Source organism: Sebastes umbrosus, chromosome 15 (genome assembly GCF_015220745.1).
Source record: "Sebastes umbrosus isolate fSebUmb1 chromosome 15, fSebUmb1.pri, whole genome shotgun sequence".
NCBI classification, from domain to species: Eukaryota; Metazoa; Chordata; class Actinopteri; order Perciformes; family Sebastidae; genus Sebastes; species Sebastes umbrosus.
Genome location: NC_051283.1, coordinates 19,139,993 through 19,154,102, shown reverse-complemented (window position 1 = coordinate 19,154,102; position 14,110 = coordinate 19,139,993). Strand labels below are relative to the sequence as shown.

At 41.3% G+C, this 14,110-nt stretch overlaps 1 protein-coding gene across 4 annotated transcripts in view; it reads right to left on the bottom strand.

The window, feature by feature from the left end:
- atxn1a (ataxin 1a) overlaps positions 1–14,110 on the bottom strand; it is a 103,877-nt gene that overhangs the window by 65,551 nt on the left and 24,216 nt on the right. For all 4 annotated transcript variants that reach the window (XM_037794356.1, XM_037794357.1, XM_037794358.1 and 1 more), the window contains one exon: positions 8,975–9,162. The gene's annotated coding sequence lies outside the window, so the exon portion shown is untranslated. The remainder of the gene's footprint in view (positions 1–8,974; positions 9,163–14,110) is intronic.

Here is a 14,110-nt window from a genome sequence, read left to right as displayed (position 1 = left end):
CGTGCATTTTAGATGACGGCAATTAACGAGACCAGTCGAGGCTCGACAGCAATCACAGCTTTTAACATTAGTCGCTTTTCAAGTTAAAAATGCTCAAACCATAAATCAAAAGTGCTAATTTTCATGACCTGCTTACAAGCAACCGGTGAATTCCTGCTGTGAATACAATAAAACCAAAACAAATGCCACACAAAAGCAATAAGTTGCTCCGTGGAAAACAATGAAGGATATCTTTCAAAGGCGGGGGCGGAGGACAGGGAATACCCTGAAGGAATAACGTCTAATGCAATCAGATCGCTCTGGCCAATTAGTCGGCGCTGGCCCAGCCTGAGATGATGTCAGTCATCATTACTCATTGCTTAATGCTATAAAGCAGGAGGGAATCAAGAGCAAACAAAGGAAAAGAGCAACAAAAGTGGGTCGGAGTTAGGAAGGACAGTGGATTAATCACGCTGGAAGCAGACAAGCTTCAAGTGTGTGAATAATGGCACCCACACGGAGCTGGATTACACACACACACACACACACTTCTTAAGATCCTAAAACACACACTTTATCTAGCTCTTAAATACAAATGTAAAAGTAAATGCTGAGATACATTAAACCTGCAGTAGGCAGAATGTTTTTGGCATCATTGGGAAAAATAATCCATAATAACCTTTCAGCACATTATAATTCAAGTGTTCTTAGAGAAAACTAGACTTCTGCACCTCCTCATGGCTCTGTTTTCAGGCTTTAAAATATCTAGCCTGTGATGGGAGACTTTGGCCAATCAGAAGTCATTTCAGAGAGCGAGCATTCCTATTGGCTGTTCATTCAATGGGGGCAGCTGTCAATCACTCGCAAACTCTGATCAAACGGTCAAACTAGGCAGCGCTGATCAAATATGAATCAATATTCTGTTACTGTAATGTCTATTTCTCACCTCAAATGTTTTCAGAAACATCTTGTAGTGTACTGTTTAGCTGTAAAATGAGAGAGTGTGCTCCAGCTGGTGGGCGGTGCTTGGTATTTCCTCAACTGATCTCAACATGCCTGCCAGGTCACAAACTTTCTCATTTTACAGCGAAACAGTACACTACAAGATGTTTCTGAAAACATTTGAGGTGAGAAATAGGCATTACAGTAACAGAATATTGACAGCTGCTCAGAGACGGCAGGCTCCAGCTCGGCTCTGATTGGTTGTTTTCCTCCGGTCTGTGAAATCTGTTTTATAAAAAATAACTTTTTTAAATCATATTTGCTCCATTTCTACCCACTGCTGCTTTAAGCCTCACAAAGATACAGCACACACCACAAAAATGCAGACACAAGCGTCCACCCCCATTCCCTCTCTCACACACACACACACACACACATACATGCAATGTTCCAGCACATGTACAGTATGGCTCATTAGCAATGACCTGCGGCAACATGTTTTTCCATGCTGCTGGCCGGATTCCAGTCGATACCCCACAGCTCTGCATGACATTTCACGTTTCCCTTGCATCTGCATTCAGCATTTTGTGCTGCACAAACTACTGACGGCTGTGTCTCGAACATGCATACATACGCCCACGCACTGTACAGTCTACACACACATATAGATGCAGACACGTACAGATGAAGGTGTATTAACACAACAAACATGCTGACAGGCACAAACACACAACAAGACACACAAGTACACGGTGATGTTTATCAGGACAGAGTAATGGAACACAGTGGTCGAGCCGAGCAGACATGCACATGCTGATTAGCTCCTATGGGGGGGAAGCCATTAGACCCCCTTTATGATTATTAGGCCAGACTTTAACATCCCTCCTTTGTCAACAGACGTCAGCTATATGGAACATATAGGAGCTGCTGCACTTTAAACTAGTTGTTCTACTGAAATAGATTTTTATTTTGTGGTTCTCAGAACAGAAAGATCTTTTTTTCCCCTGAAATTCCCTTTTATGATTCTCTCAACCGTGCTGTTTTTATCAATACTATGACATAACTGCTTTGTCAGGTGGTAGAGAAAGACAGAAGACGTATTGTGCTGCTGTGCTGCGGAGCATTAAAGCCTAGCAACAAAACAAAAAAAAGTTTATGCTAAGTTTTGGATCTGGAGCGCATGTGAGGTCGCTTGGATCATGACTGATTTCAATGTTAATTTGTTAGCTTGACTTTTAATTAAATATAAATACATATTAGGTAAAAACGTTTTTGCTATGTAAATGCAAGCTTCATGTTAGTATTTAATGTATTATAGCTCCTTTTTGCTTGTTCTCTCCACGTGTCAGTCACATAAAGTCCCACTTAAACAGGGCTCGACTAAAGGTGCGACTAAATTTTAATTCATTTTCATTGGTCGCACCGGTGTGCCCGTAGACTGTATATAAAGATGGGCAACATGATGGCTCCCCAACCATGAAGCATTTTATGTAGTCCTTATCACACTGATGTATGTTCAAGTGTGCATTTTTAAGTTTGGTTCTAGTTATTTGATGCTATAAAAAGGGGATGAGACGTCACAACCATAAAACATACCGCTAACTAAAAATTAAGAAATTAAACTATAGATTTTTTTTCATCAAGAAAAATTTTGCGGTGGCCGTTACACCTGGAAGGCCCTGACCCGACATCATTGGCGGAGGTTACCGCAAACTCACCTGTCTGCCTAAACTAGATGCCTAATCCTGATCAGAGGCGCTGGATTCATTTCAGAATGAGGGAGGGCAAAAAGTGTGTGTGACACACTGTAGGCTACATTTAATAACATGAGACAACTTTACCGCTAATTTCTTCTCTGCTTTCATCGATCACACGACCACACACATTAAGCCCCTCTTATATCAACGTGTAAACTTGTGGATTGCACTTAAACCCGGCCTTGGCCATTTCCACACGGTAGTACTGCGAGCATCAACACTTGGCGTGGCATGTACACATTGTTTTCTTCATCTACTCTCGTTCACAACGCCAGACAGGGGTGTAAAGTGTGGCGTGCCAATGGCCCATTGGAGCCCCTACTTCCATCGCCTTTCTGATGCAACATCTTCAGCCGAGATGGCCTCATCTGACTCAAACAAACTTTTATTTGTACCTTTTATTCCAATGTGTGTGGTAACTGACAAAAAAGGTAACTCTTAAAATGTATTGTTGCGGCGCCAAAAGGCGCAGTGAAAAATGTTGGGTGCCTAAATCATGTCTGGAGCCCTGCACTTAAAGCTTTTTAAAGATGTTTTAGTTCCAGTATATTCTACAAGTATAATCTCGTCTACACCGCTGTCTCTTCTATCTTGAGCAGAAATTCTTATTTTCATTTATACATATTTGTGAAATATCTTTACAAATGTCTTTACAAAGGAGACATGATGTGTCTTTTGAGATTTTTCAAACATAACAGAGAACGGCCTTGGATGAAACATTCACATACAATTTGTTCAAAAGTAGCCGACATCATTGTATTCTTGTCTCCTCTCTCGCCAAGCGGTTTCTAGTACATTCACAATAGGCAGTCTCAGGTTCTTTTCATTCATCTTTTCATTCATTCCTCCACCTCCTCTCCTCTCTACCTCTCTCTTCTCCTCTTAATACTTCAGAAAAAAACAACAACAGTCTGGATGAATTCGGCGACACTGGGCAAGGTAATTAACTAATTGCTTAGTGTGCAGAGACAACCACAGCATGTGTGTGTGGGGGGGGAAGAGGGGTGGCATGACGAGTAAAGACGGCGAGACAAAAGAGAGACTGAGTGAGAAACTCGGGAGGGGGGGGTGATGGAGGACAGAAGAAACAAGGCAGATATAAGACAGAAAAGAAAAAAAAAAAAAAAGAGATACTGAGAAAATGGGATGAATCGATGAGATAACGTGTCCCGATTTAATCAATGACTTCTTCTCTGTGGCCACATTAGAAGACAATACTTTTATTTTAAGATGCAAGTTATCACTGTTTTCTCTTCATTCCATCACTCTCATATCAGCTGTCTCTTCTCTTCCTTTCTTTCTTTTCTCACCACCTTCCCTATATTCATGTATCTTACTTCCCTCCCCCTCTCGCTCTACCTCCCTCCCTCTCTCTCTCTCTCCTTCGTTCTGGGGCAGCTGCTGTAGCAGTTGGCAGTCTCAGGTGTGTGTATATGTGTGTGTACGTGTGTGTGTGTGTGTGTATGTGTGTGTGAGTTTCCCCTGCTCTCCAAACCCAATTCAATCCTACTATGAGAGCGGGGGCCCAGATCAAATAAAGCAGAGCGCAGCTATTACAAGAAAACAGAGAAGGGGAAATCCATGCTCACACACACACACACACACACACAGACACACACACACACAGACAGAGAGAGAGAGAGAAGGGACCTCTCCATTTACTCAGGTTGATTAACCCTCTGAATGCAGCCATTTGCACAGAATGTAACAGGTTTCTTACTACAGGGAAGTTTAAATGAATGTCTTTTTATGTCTGACATTTAAAAACAGTACTAATGCTAACCTTCAGCAAGTTGCTGGATCCACATAAACTTTTCTTCTAATGTCAAACAACAGGGACAGGCTCAGTTTACTTTATATTGAGCGTTCGTTCAAGGACTGATACCCTCTGGCGTTGTCGGACAGCTAACGGCTCCTGTGAAGCTTTATTATAAAGAGCATCGTTGGGTTAATTGGTAATTTGACATCTTTGAGATTACTGTGAGCCGTTGCTGCAGGCTGCATTGAGTCGAAACCACGAGAGAGTGGGTGGGAGTAATTTCAGTTTCAAATGAAAAAAAAAATCAATCTCTGAGAATTGATTGAATCCATATAAAGCTGTCAGATTTCCCCTGCAAGACATACACAAGTTTACTTTTTCTCCTGGCATCTTCGGTATCGCAGCCTATAGTGGAATCAAAGCCGAGCATATTTTTGCCAACGAGCCCCGAGGCTTATCTGAATTTAAAGTTACAGTCGAGTAGTAATGTAAGAGACTTAATGAGCGGATCAATGTGACGCTTCCAGACTAGTAACAGCGGACAGAAGGACGATTCTGTTCCTGATTTCTGTGAATCCTGTACAGTTGACAGGACTCCTTACTCAATCTGGCAATGACAACAAAGTAGTAAAACAATAGTTACATATAAATACATTTTTGCTTTAAGTTTCTTGGAAAAAAGAATGTAATTTGGTACCAATTGTAGGAAAAATAGCCTTAATAGCTCCATTTAAACCCACCAGTGTGAGCACTGATTGAACACCAGTTTAGTACCAAATTGCATTGTTCTTTCCAGAGAAAAAAAAATATATATATATATATTTATATAAAGATTATAAAGATTATAATAAAGACATTATTAAGAATTTACAGACCAGTAAAGTTTTTGCCAATTCTGTCTTGGCGAACTTGTGACGAATGAACAACATGAAAATACTCGACTGCGATTATTTCGCATCAAAACTATACATACCAGCAGCGATGCGAATTTGCGACAGTTGCAACAGTTTTTCCATAACAGGTTTGAATAGATTCGTGCAGACAGAGGACCAACTACCAAGGTCCTATTGACCCACAACGTCTGGCAGTCTGTCTGAGCTAAATTGTTGTACAGCCTAAACTACTGTAAGCTACTTTACTGAAATGATCTGAGTGAATATACCTCTGGTAAACACTTAGGCAGTGTTGAATATGTCCGTTCTGCATAACATGATTGGTTGATGACTTTATTCGTGGTGCGAAAGCTCAGAAAATCAACCTTGTTCCTCTTTGAAGGCCAACTGTCAATAACATAACTTGACATGTGATTTTCCTAAAGTATATAGACATTGTGAAACAAACAAATATTAGAATGACGTCTTCTGGTCAATCTTGTTTTTCACATCACCCTGCCCTAAACACAAAGTAAAATGGTCTTTTTCCAAAAGGTTTTTAAAACATAAATTCAAAGCTCAGATCTGGTAAAAAACAATGCCATGTAGTGGATTCAACATGGACTCAACATGAATAGTGATCGATTTTTAGCACACACAAACAAACCAGGAGCCACATTAGCACCATGTAAACTCACATTAAGAAGTTTATTATTTATGACTGGCAATTAGCTCTTGAACATCAGCTTATTCTACAGTTGAACTCACTGGAAGCCATGCAGGATGCAACATATGCCAAACATCTTAACACTATTGTCACGTCTTGGCTGATTGGACTTCATCTAGACAAAAAATGAATCCATCCCTATATAGCTGACTGACAGACTGTATATGGTTCCCCCATTAACAGCCACTTTCTGACATGTGTTGATCACCACGACTTGCCGCCCAGCGTCATTGTTTGAGCTCAGAGACTGTCAGCCCTCCATCTGCTCATTTCTGAGGCTTTCTGCTCGGAGAAAGGCGACTGTCAAACAGCGAATTTACAAAAGAGAGGGGAAGCAGAAAGAAGCAGGGGATGTAAATGTGTAATTTCCATTCAGCAAGAGTGATGGGTGAAGAAAGGAGGAGACGGGGAGGAGAGAGGGAGGGAAAGAAGAGCAGGGAGAGGTTGAATCTTTCTGAGTGAGAAAGAAAATGAACTTATAAAACTACTTTATATTCAGCATTTATATTTAATTATCTCTTGCATTTGTTACATCTAAATGTTACCTTTCCTTTATAGTTTCTCTCGTTGTTTTACACCCCTCCTCGCTACTCCTCTCTGAATTGGTACAAAGTTAATTTAATAAACTAATTAGTCTGTACTTCAAAACATATTTGTATAGTTTGAAGATAAGTCCCCGAGCACACTGAAGAACCTCACAGCAGAATCTAATGATGCTGTTGGTGAGTCAAGTATAAACGTATATATTGCTGAAGGGTAATAAACAAAACAAAATGTTTAGTCAAAAACAACTGGGATGAGAGTCAGAAGACTCCTCTCTTTGGGTTTAGTGATTCTTTGAACTTATTAAACGTCTGAATATCTGTAGATTTATATGAAATTGGAACAAAGATCCAGTCTGTGCTTTGGTTGTTTGTGTGTTATCTGTTTCCGTCACATGAAATACATCTTTCATTGAAATAACACTCCTGCTGCTCACTGTTCCTAGTGTCTCAGACGGAGGCAGAGGAAACAGGATTGGTCACAGCTAGGGATGTGCTCAATTAGTCGATTGCTACCCTCGCTAGTCGGCAGAAATACTAGTCGGTTAAACTTTTAATTCTTGTATTAATGTAGCCTACACATTTACATCACCTTGCGGCTCTCCGCTCTGATCTGAACTCGTCAGTCACTCCCAACTCACTTCCATCCCGCCGCGTTCTCCCAGCCCCCGCCTGCCACCACCTCCTCTTTCCCAAACAGCGGCTGAGTTCAGCAGTCAGTCTGGATCTCTCCTGATCAACTGGATTGGCTAGCACGTACGCTACGGACTAAAGCCAGCGTCCTAGCGTGCTATGAATCAAAGAAGTGGGCTAACGCCAGCTAGCTCAATGAATCAAACTTGCACGCTAATGGTAAGTGTCCACAGGATCCGTCCTTTCCAGGCTTCCCATTCATTGTGTAGCCTATGTAAGCACCCGTGCAATGCATTCTGCTAGCGTAACGTTGCGAGATAGACTGTCACTTTGCCCGCTCCTCATTTGCATAAAGTTGAGGACTATGCTACTTTATGCAAATCAGGGGCGCCGACGTGACTCGCTGCCTCTGGAAACTCCCGAAAAACTTTTAAACTAACCGTCGTCGATCTAAAATAAAGACAGATTCAGCAACTGCAGGGATTATTTCTTGCCTAAAACGTTTTCAGAAACACATTTCGATGAACTATTTTCGTAATATACGAGAAAAAAAGTTTCCAAACGAGCCGCCATGGTGGTTCTGGTTCGAAAGTTGAGAGGGGAAGCCCACGAGTGAAAGCGTTCGTCCAATCAGGTGCCTAGTGCCCAGTGGCAGGCCATCAAGCGTCCAATGCTGTGAAGTGAGACGATTCCTCGCATCCAAAAACGTCCATGTGGACCCGTACCGTTAGATACTAATGGTATAAGCAAAGCCAAACCCTCTTAGACCACAGTCACCACTGGCGTTTCATCAAATATTACACAACACACCGGGTTCGTGAGGCACATTCCTAGAAATATTGATTTCAGTGGCATTTAAATTATGATTTGGTTATTGAGAAATGTGATTAACTATTTCAAATGGCTCTTACAAAATGTTTAACCTTATAAATTGTGCTCAATTTTCCTTGTTTTGTGAGTGTTTTTTTTACTTTTAGACTAGTCGATCAGTCTAAGCTTAAACTTCCGTTTAAACATCAAGGAAATTAGTTTTTAGGAACATCCCTAGTCACAGCAGAGTCTCAGGACAGAGGAGAGGAGAGGACACAAGACGAGTAAGAGATGTTCTATGAGACGAGAGGCAGGGATTGGCTTCCTCACTGTCCTCAGTAAGCTCTTCTATTCATTCAACTCTCCCTCATAGGAGTGAATGGAGCTCCAACACACAGCTGGTGAGACGGAGATAAAGGACTGACGGAGGAGCTTCAATAGATACAGTGGAGAGTTAGGATACAGAAAGGAGGAAAAGAAGATGTGGCGGGGAGACGGCTCAGATAGAGAATGGATAGAAACTAAGAGAAGGAGGGAGTTTAGAGGAAGAGGAGACTGCGAAAGTTGAGAGACATCAGTGGGAGGGTCAAGAAAGCAAAGAATACAATCAAAAGACAAATCACATGAATGGAAAAAGAGAAAGAAGGAGGCCCAGAACAGTTTATCCTTTAGGCCACAGAAAAAAACATAAACCCAAACACACATAAACACATCAGTTTTCTGACTATATTACAACTGACAAATTACTCAACAACTCTATACACAAAAAACAGAAAGTAACATCAAACCAGACACAATATTTAGCACTGGGTTTTACAATGTGGGAGTTATGTTTATGTTTTTCTAACTTTTCTCTTTTTCTTGAGAAATACTGGACACTGAAATCCCACAATCAACAAATCAGTAGGGGTGGGGGAAAAGTCAATATAGAGTGAAAACTTCTTCTATCCTACCTGAGCAGAGGAGGCAGAGCTACTTGGGCGGAGTATGTGGAGCCTGCTGCTCAGTTGAGAGCTGACAACCGGCTGGAGCTGCAGTTCCTGGTGTGAAGTCTGGATCTCTCCGCCAACGGGAGGGAAGCTTTCCGGGTGCCTGCGCCGTCTGTCCACGTCCGTCTGTCTGCAGGTGCTGTCACCATTCCCTACAGGGAAACACAGAGAGATGGAGAGAGGTTAACACCAAGTGTTCCTTACTCTATTCTATTAATTCCCTGATATGATTATTGCTTGTTCAAGCTCATTATCACTGCATAATAAGCAAATCAGCTGCTATGCAGTTACAATCATCAGCTTAACCTTCAGTTAAGTGTTATTTTCCACAAATTTGCTTTCACTTTTAATGGCAGTTGTACATAACGGCAGCTTATGAAGAAAAGTAAACTCATAGTGACTATTCTGTGAGGTAGGGATTAGGCTTGCAGTGGTAGTCGGTGTTACCGGTGTTACACGGTGTTAGGGCATACACCGATTGCATTACTTGCCCATCGCCCCCACCGTCATTTCTCTTTTTTTAATAGAAATATAACCCATTTAGTTCATTTTTGCATATCAGCACCATGTTATCAGAACATAGTCAGACGACGGACTCTATACACTGAAAGTGTCTGCTCCGTACGGAGTCTCAGCTCAGAGTAGCAGGAGTGAAATTACACACACACGGGATGAGAGAGAGTTGACAGACAAGGCGATGGCGGAGGATTTGGTGTCAAAGCGAAAAAGCAAAAGCACCTATTTGGCAGTTAAACCCAATGCTATAAGGGGACCATAACGTTAATGAGGCAATCGCCGTGCGGAGGACGGAGCGGTCATGGCCGGTGTGCGCAGCTGTCTCTGGGTGAAAACCTGCGGCCCTGCAGCAAAAGCTGGACCAGAGAGGCCGGACACAGCCATCCAACGTTAGAGATCAAAGTAAGCCCTCTACATATATTGACCATCATCTTTTGTTATGCTTTCCTCACCGTAACATCCCTAGTAGGGACTCCGACTACTGACGACTTGCTCACTTGAGCGCTTCCATCCAGAATTTATTGATCTCTCTAGTTCTAGCTCTCTAAAGTCAGCAAGACAGTATATTAATCTTTCAGCACTGACTTTGATGAAAAGAAAAAAAACATATAATATTCAAACATTAATAACATAAAAACAACATGAATGTGGTGTTTTTGCAGTATCTTGCTACTATAACAACACACCAACACACTCCTCTTCAGTGGGGATGATGGATGTGTGTAAATATTAATGGAGGCAACCTGTTGACTTTGGATGCATATTGATTGCCACCGTAGTCCCAGACAAGATAGACAGAGCGCCATGTTCAAAAACAATGTCCACGCTAGTAGTAGCTGTCTTAATTTATGTAAGACTGCAAAGCATCTGCTTGTGATTTTGTACACTAGCTATCACAGTCTCCCTGCTATTCCTTCTCTCTCTCTGTCTCTCTGGAGTATTCAGAACAAACACCCATGCTATTTATACACTGACGCCCCATCGGCATGGCAACCACGCTTTGTTTACCCGCATGAGACACTCGTTTGAGGCGTGTGTCCTCCTCCTTTTTTTTTTTTTTTTTAAATGAAAACATTGTTATTTGGAGGCATTTAGGTCTCTTTCGTGAACTTGGCTCACTGTGTTGCAAGGACACTGTTTCATTTTGACCAAACGCCTCCTGGTAAACTGAGAGCTATTATGATGAAATGGAAAGCTGCAAAAAAATAGTATTTCTCTGGAAACAATATTTTGTTTGTTTGTTGGTTGGTTTCCTGTTGTTTGGGTCATAGCCTGACAGAGTTGTTGTTAAAATGTAATTTAATTTTTTAGCTACAAATGGTTTGTGTTTTTTTCCTTTAAAGCGCTGATAAACAGTCACAAACTAAGTGACTAAATGCACAATGATTCAGTGCAGCTTCAGAAAAGCTCTATGGAGTTTAACACCATAATCAACACATTTGTGCAATGCTTTTGTGATCTGCAATGTCTGCAGCAATACTAAGAGTAGCACACTTCTCCTTTTCTATTCTGCATAAACATCATTTAAAGAAGTTAATGCTATTTTGAGGTCCCATATGTCAAACACTTATAGCTGAGGCACTCCCCAAACTCCTGTTTACAGCTATAAACGCAAAGCACTTCATACAAAAACTACTCCAGTGACACTCCACAGTAGCCTGGAGCAGAAGTACTATTGTATCATGTATCACCCAGGTGTGAATCTAACTTTACCGCCGTGTTGCAGGGTGATCCTGTAAAGGAGCGAGTTCATCTTCCCCGAGTAAATAAATGGAGGAAAGTGTCTCATTTGATGCACAGAGCACAGAGAAATAAATGCTCGGTGCACCCATCCAACGCACTCTCCTCATTTACAGTAACCCCGGAGGCTGTTACCATAGCGACAAAGACATGTCCCAAGGTCACGGGGCGGAGCGGAGTGTTAAGTTGAACCCTGAAACAAGGCGTCGCCTTGGCAACACAAAATCAGGTCAGTTGATCGTGTGACAGCGAGGCCCCCGGGGACAGATAGCGATACTAAAGCAAACACACTACTTCTTGTTTGTACTAAGTTGAGACAAACTCGATAAACACACACGGACACGCGGGCATGCAGGCATGTGAAACCTGTATAACACCTTGTATACACACATATGAATAAATACACGGTATTAAGAGTCACGCACTTGCAAAGACACAATAGAAACACTTGCAACTCGAGTCCAAGATGAAAACAGAATAGTACAGCTTAAGCAAAATTGTTATTAAAGAGTCTATGTAACATTAGATGGGTGTCTTTGAGAAAGTACATTGTCGTCTGTCGCAGCCTGGTTGATAAACACAAGATCAGCTCATCCTCTGCTTCGTACTCCCTGACTTGTGACTGTCATGCTATATTGCATGTTCCCTGACTGTGAATTAAAATGACATTCATCACTAATTTGAGTAGCTGTTGCTCTAAATATGCTCAGCATACATATTGTAAAACAGAAACTATCTGAAGAATAAGAGATTCACTGCCAGCTTTCTGTACTTTTTCATTTTGGTCGATACCAAAAAAATATTAAGGTTCTATTTACACTATGGCTTAAAAACCTTTTTACGTTGTCGTGACCTTTTTACCTTTTAGTGACTGTGTGTACTATTAGACTAAATTAACAACTTAATTAGCATAGTAAACAGTAGTTTGCAACATGGATCATGAAAATGCAGGTTGTGAACTTTGTGCAAATAGAAGAGGAGGTCGTTGTTGTGTTCTTTTAAACCCTCTTTCGGTGATCTACCATGTGAATAGATTATAAAACCTACTATTGGGTGTAGCTGGCCCCTACTGACCCACGTCTATGGGGCTTATAACGACCGATAACGCCTCATTAATAGCCTGATAATAATCTAATTGGCTGAAAAATCTGTACAGAGCTAGAAACTCAGACTTTTTACAACAGAAATATTGATATAATGAGCCACAACACTGAATGTGGAAATACACACAACGTTAAGTACAGTGCTTCTTGGAAAAGAGTAATTCAGGAAGTCATTTACCTGCTTTACAAAAATTACAACCACCCATAAAATCATTACTACTATCATTACTTACAAACATCACTACTCCCCTGTCTTTCCACAATATATTTCAGCTATATCAATGTGTTAAAATCAGGGCTGCTTCGAAGCTTCGACCATTGCCATGGTAATTGACCTCTAAATACGTATTTGAATGCTTAGTTGTTTTTTTAATATATATATATATAAGTATGTAATAATTAAGTGTAAATCCCCCAATAGTCCATGAAATAAGGAATAATCCCACAATATAATTCATTATTCATATTCAATATTAATTATTATTAGTTGTTCTCAGAGGGATATCGCTGTTTGTTGTGTGTAGAGGTGCGTGTGTGTACAGTAGTGCAGTAGCGGCACTGAAACGGGAAACCAAAAAATGGTCTTCAGGACAGCCCTAGTTAAAATCTTCTGTTAAACTGCCTCCTCCCAATAAATTTATATCTATCTTTCAAATTCAGGGTTGAAATCAATACGGGGACAGAGCTTTCACCTGGATTCACCTTGTCTGTCTGTTTGAGAGTGATCCTAATATGTGGGCACACATACACACAGGTTTGTAAAACACACACACACACAACTGCAAGTTTTTCCTCCTACTCAGCAGCCCAGGATTCAGTTCCCTGTCTGTCTCACAACGCACTCAATAATACTGGCAGCCTCGGTGTGTGTGTGAGTGTGTGTGTGTGTGTGTGTGTGTGTACATCTCCATGTGCACCTATGAAACTGTGCCCTGCCCCTTTCAGTCTGCTTTTCTATTGGTCCCCTGCCTGCTGTCCCTCTGTCGCACACAGGGCTGGACACTCATGCACGCACCAACACACACATTACACGCACACACTCTGCAAGCACAGCAGTCAACAGAGCCATAGGTGGAGTGTGTGTGCATGTGTGTGTGTGCGTGTGATGTATGTGTGTGTGTGTGTGTGTGTGTGTGTGTGTGTAATAGGGAGCAGAGCAGTATCTCTTGCAGGATTACACCCTGACCAAGCTTGTCTGGCTAATGCTTCTGTTACCATCGATAACATCCACACCGCTACTAGACAGAACAGAGAGCGACGCAAGAAACTTGACTCTCTCGGTATTTAGAGCTCATTATTATTATGTTTTTCATTATTATCTTCTTTATTTAAGTTTGACTAAATACTTGTCTGTCACATCAGCTTCTGTTTTCACACATTATTTGTTATTTGCTTCTAATTATGAGATTAAATTAATTCAAATCTTTCTCATGAGGTTCAGAGGGCACTCCATGCTCCCTCGTGGGCTTGTTTGGCTCCATAAGCTTGTCCTTCCTTGTGCTGCCTTTGTTCTTTATTTGTATCTTTGTTTGTAGGCTGAAAAAAAAAAGAATCAACCCTTGAATAAAAGGAATAGACCAAATGCACCAGAAGGCAACTGTCCTCAGAAGGGAATTACACTGAAACCGACTTTTTCACTTGGCTATTCTGCAAAAGATTCTCTGCAACAAACAAGCTGTTTTTCTGGTTTAAAATGCGTCATAAGTGTTGGCTTCCAAGGACTGAGGAAAGTGCAGCGTTG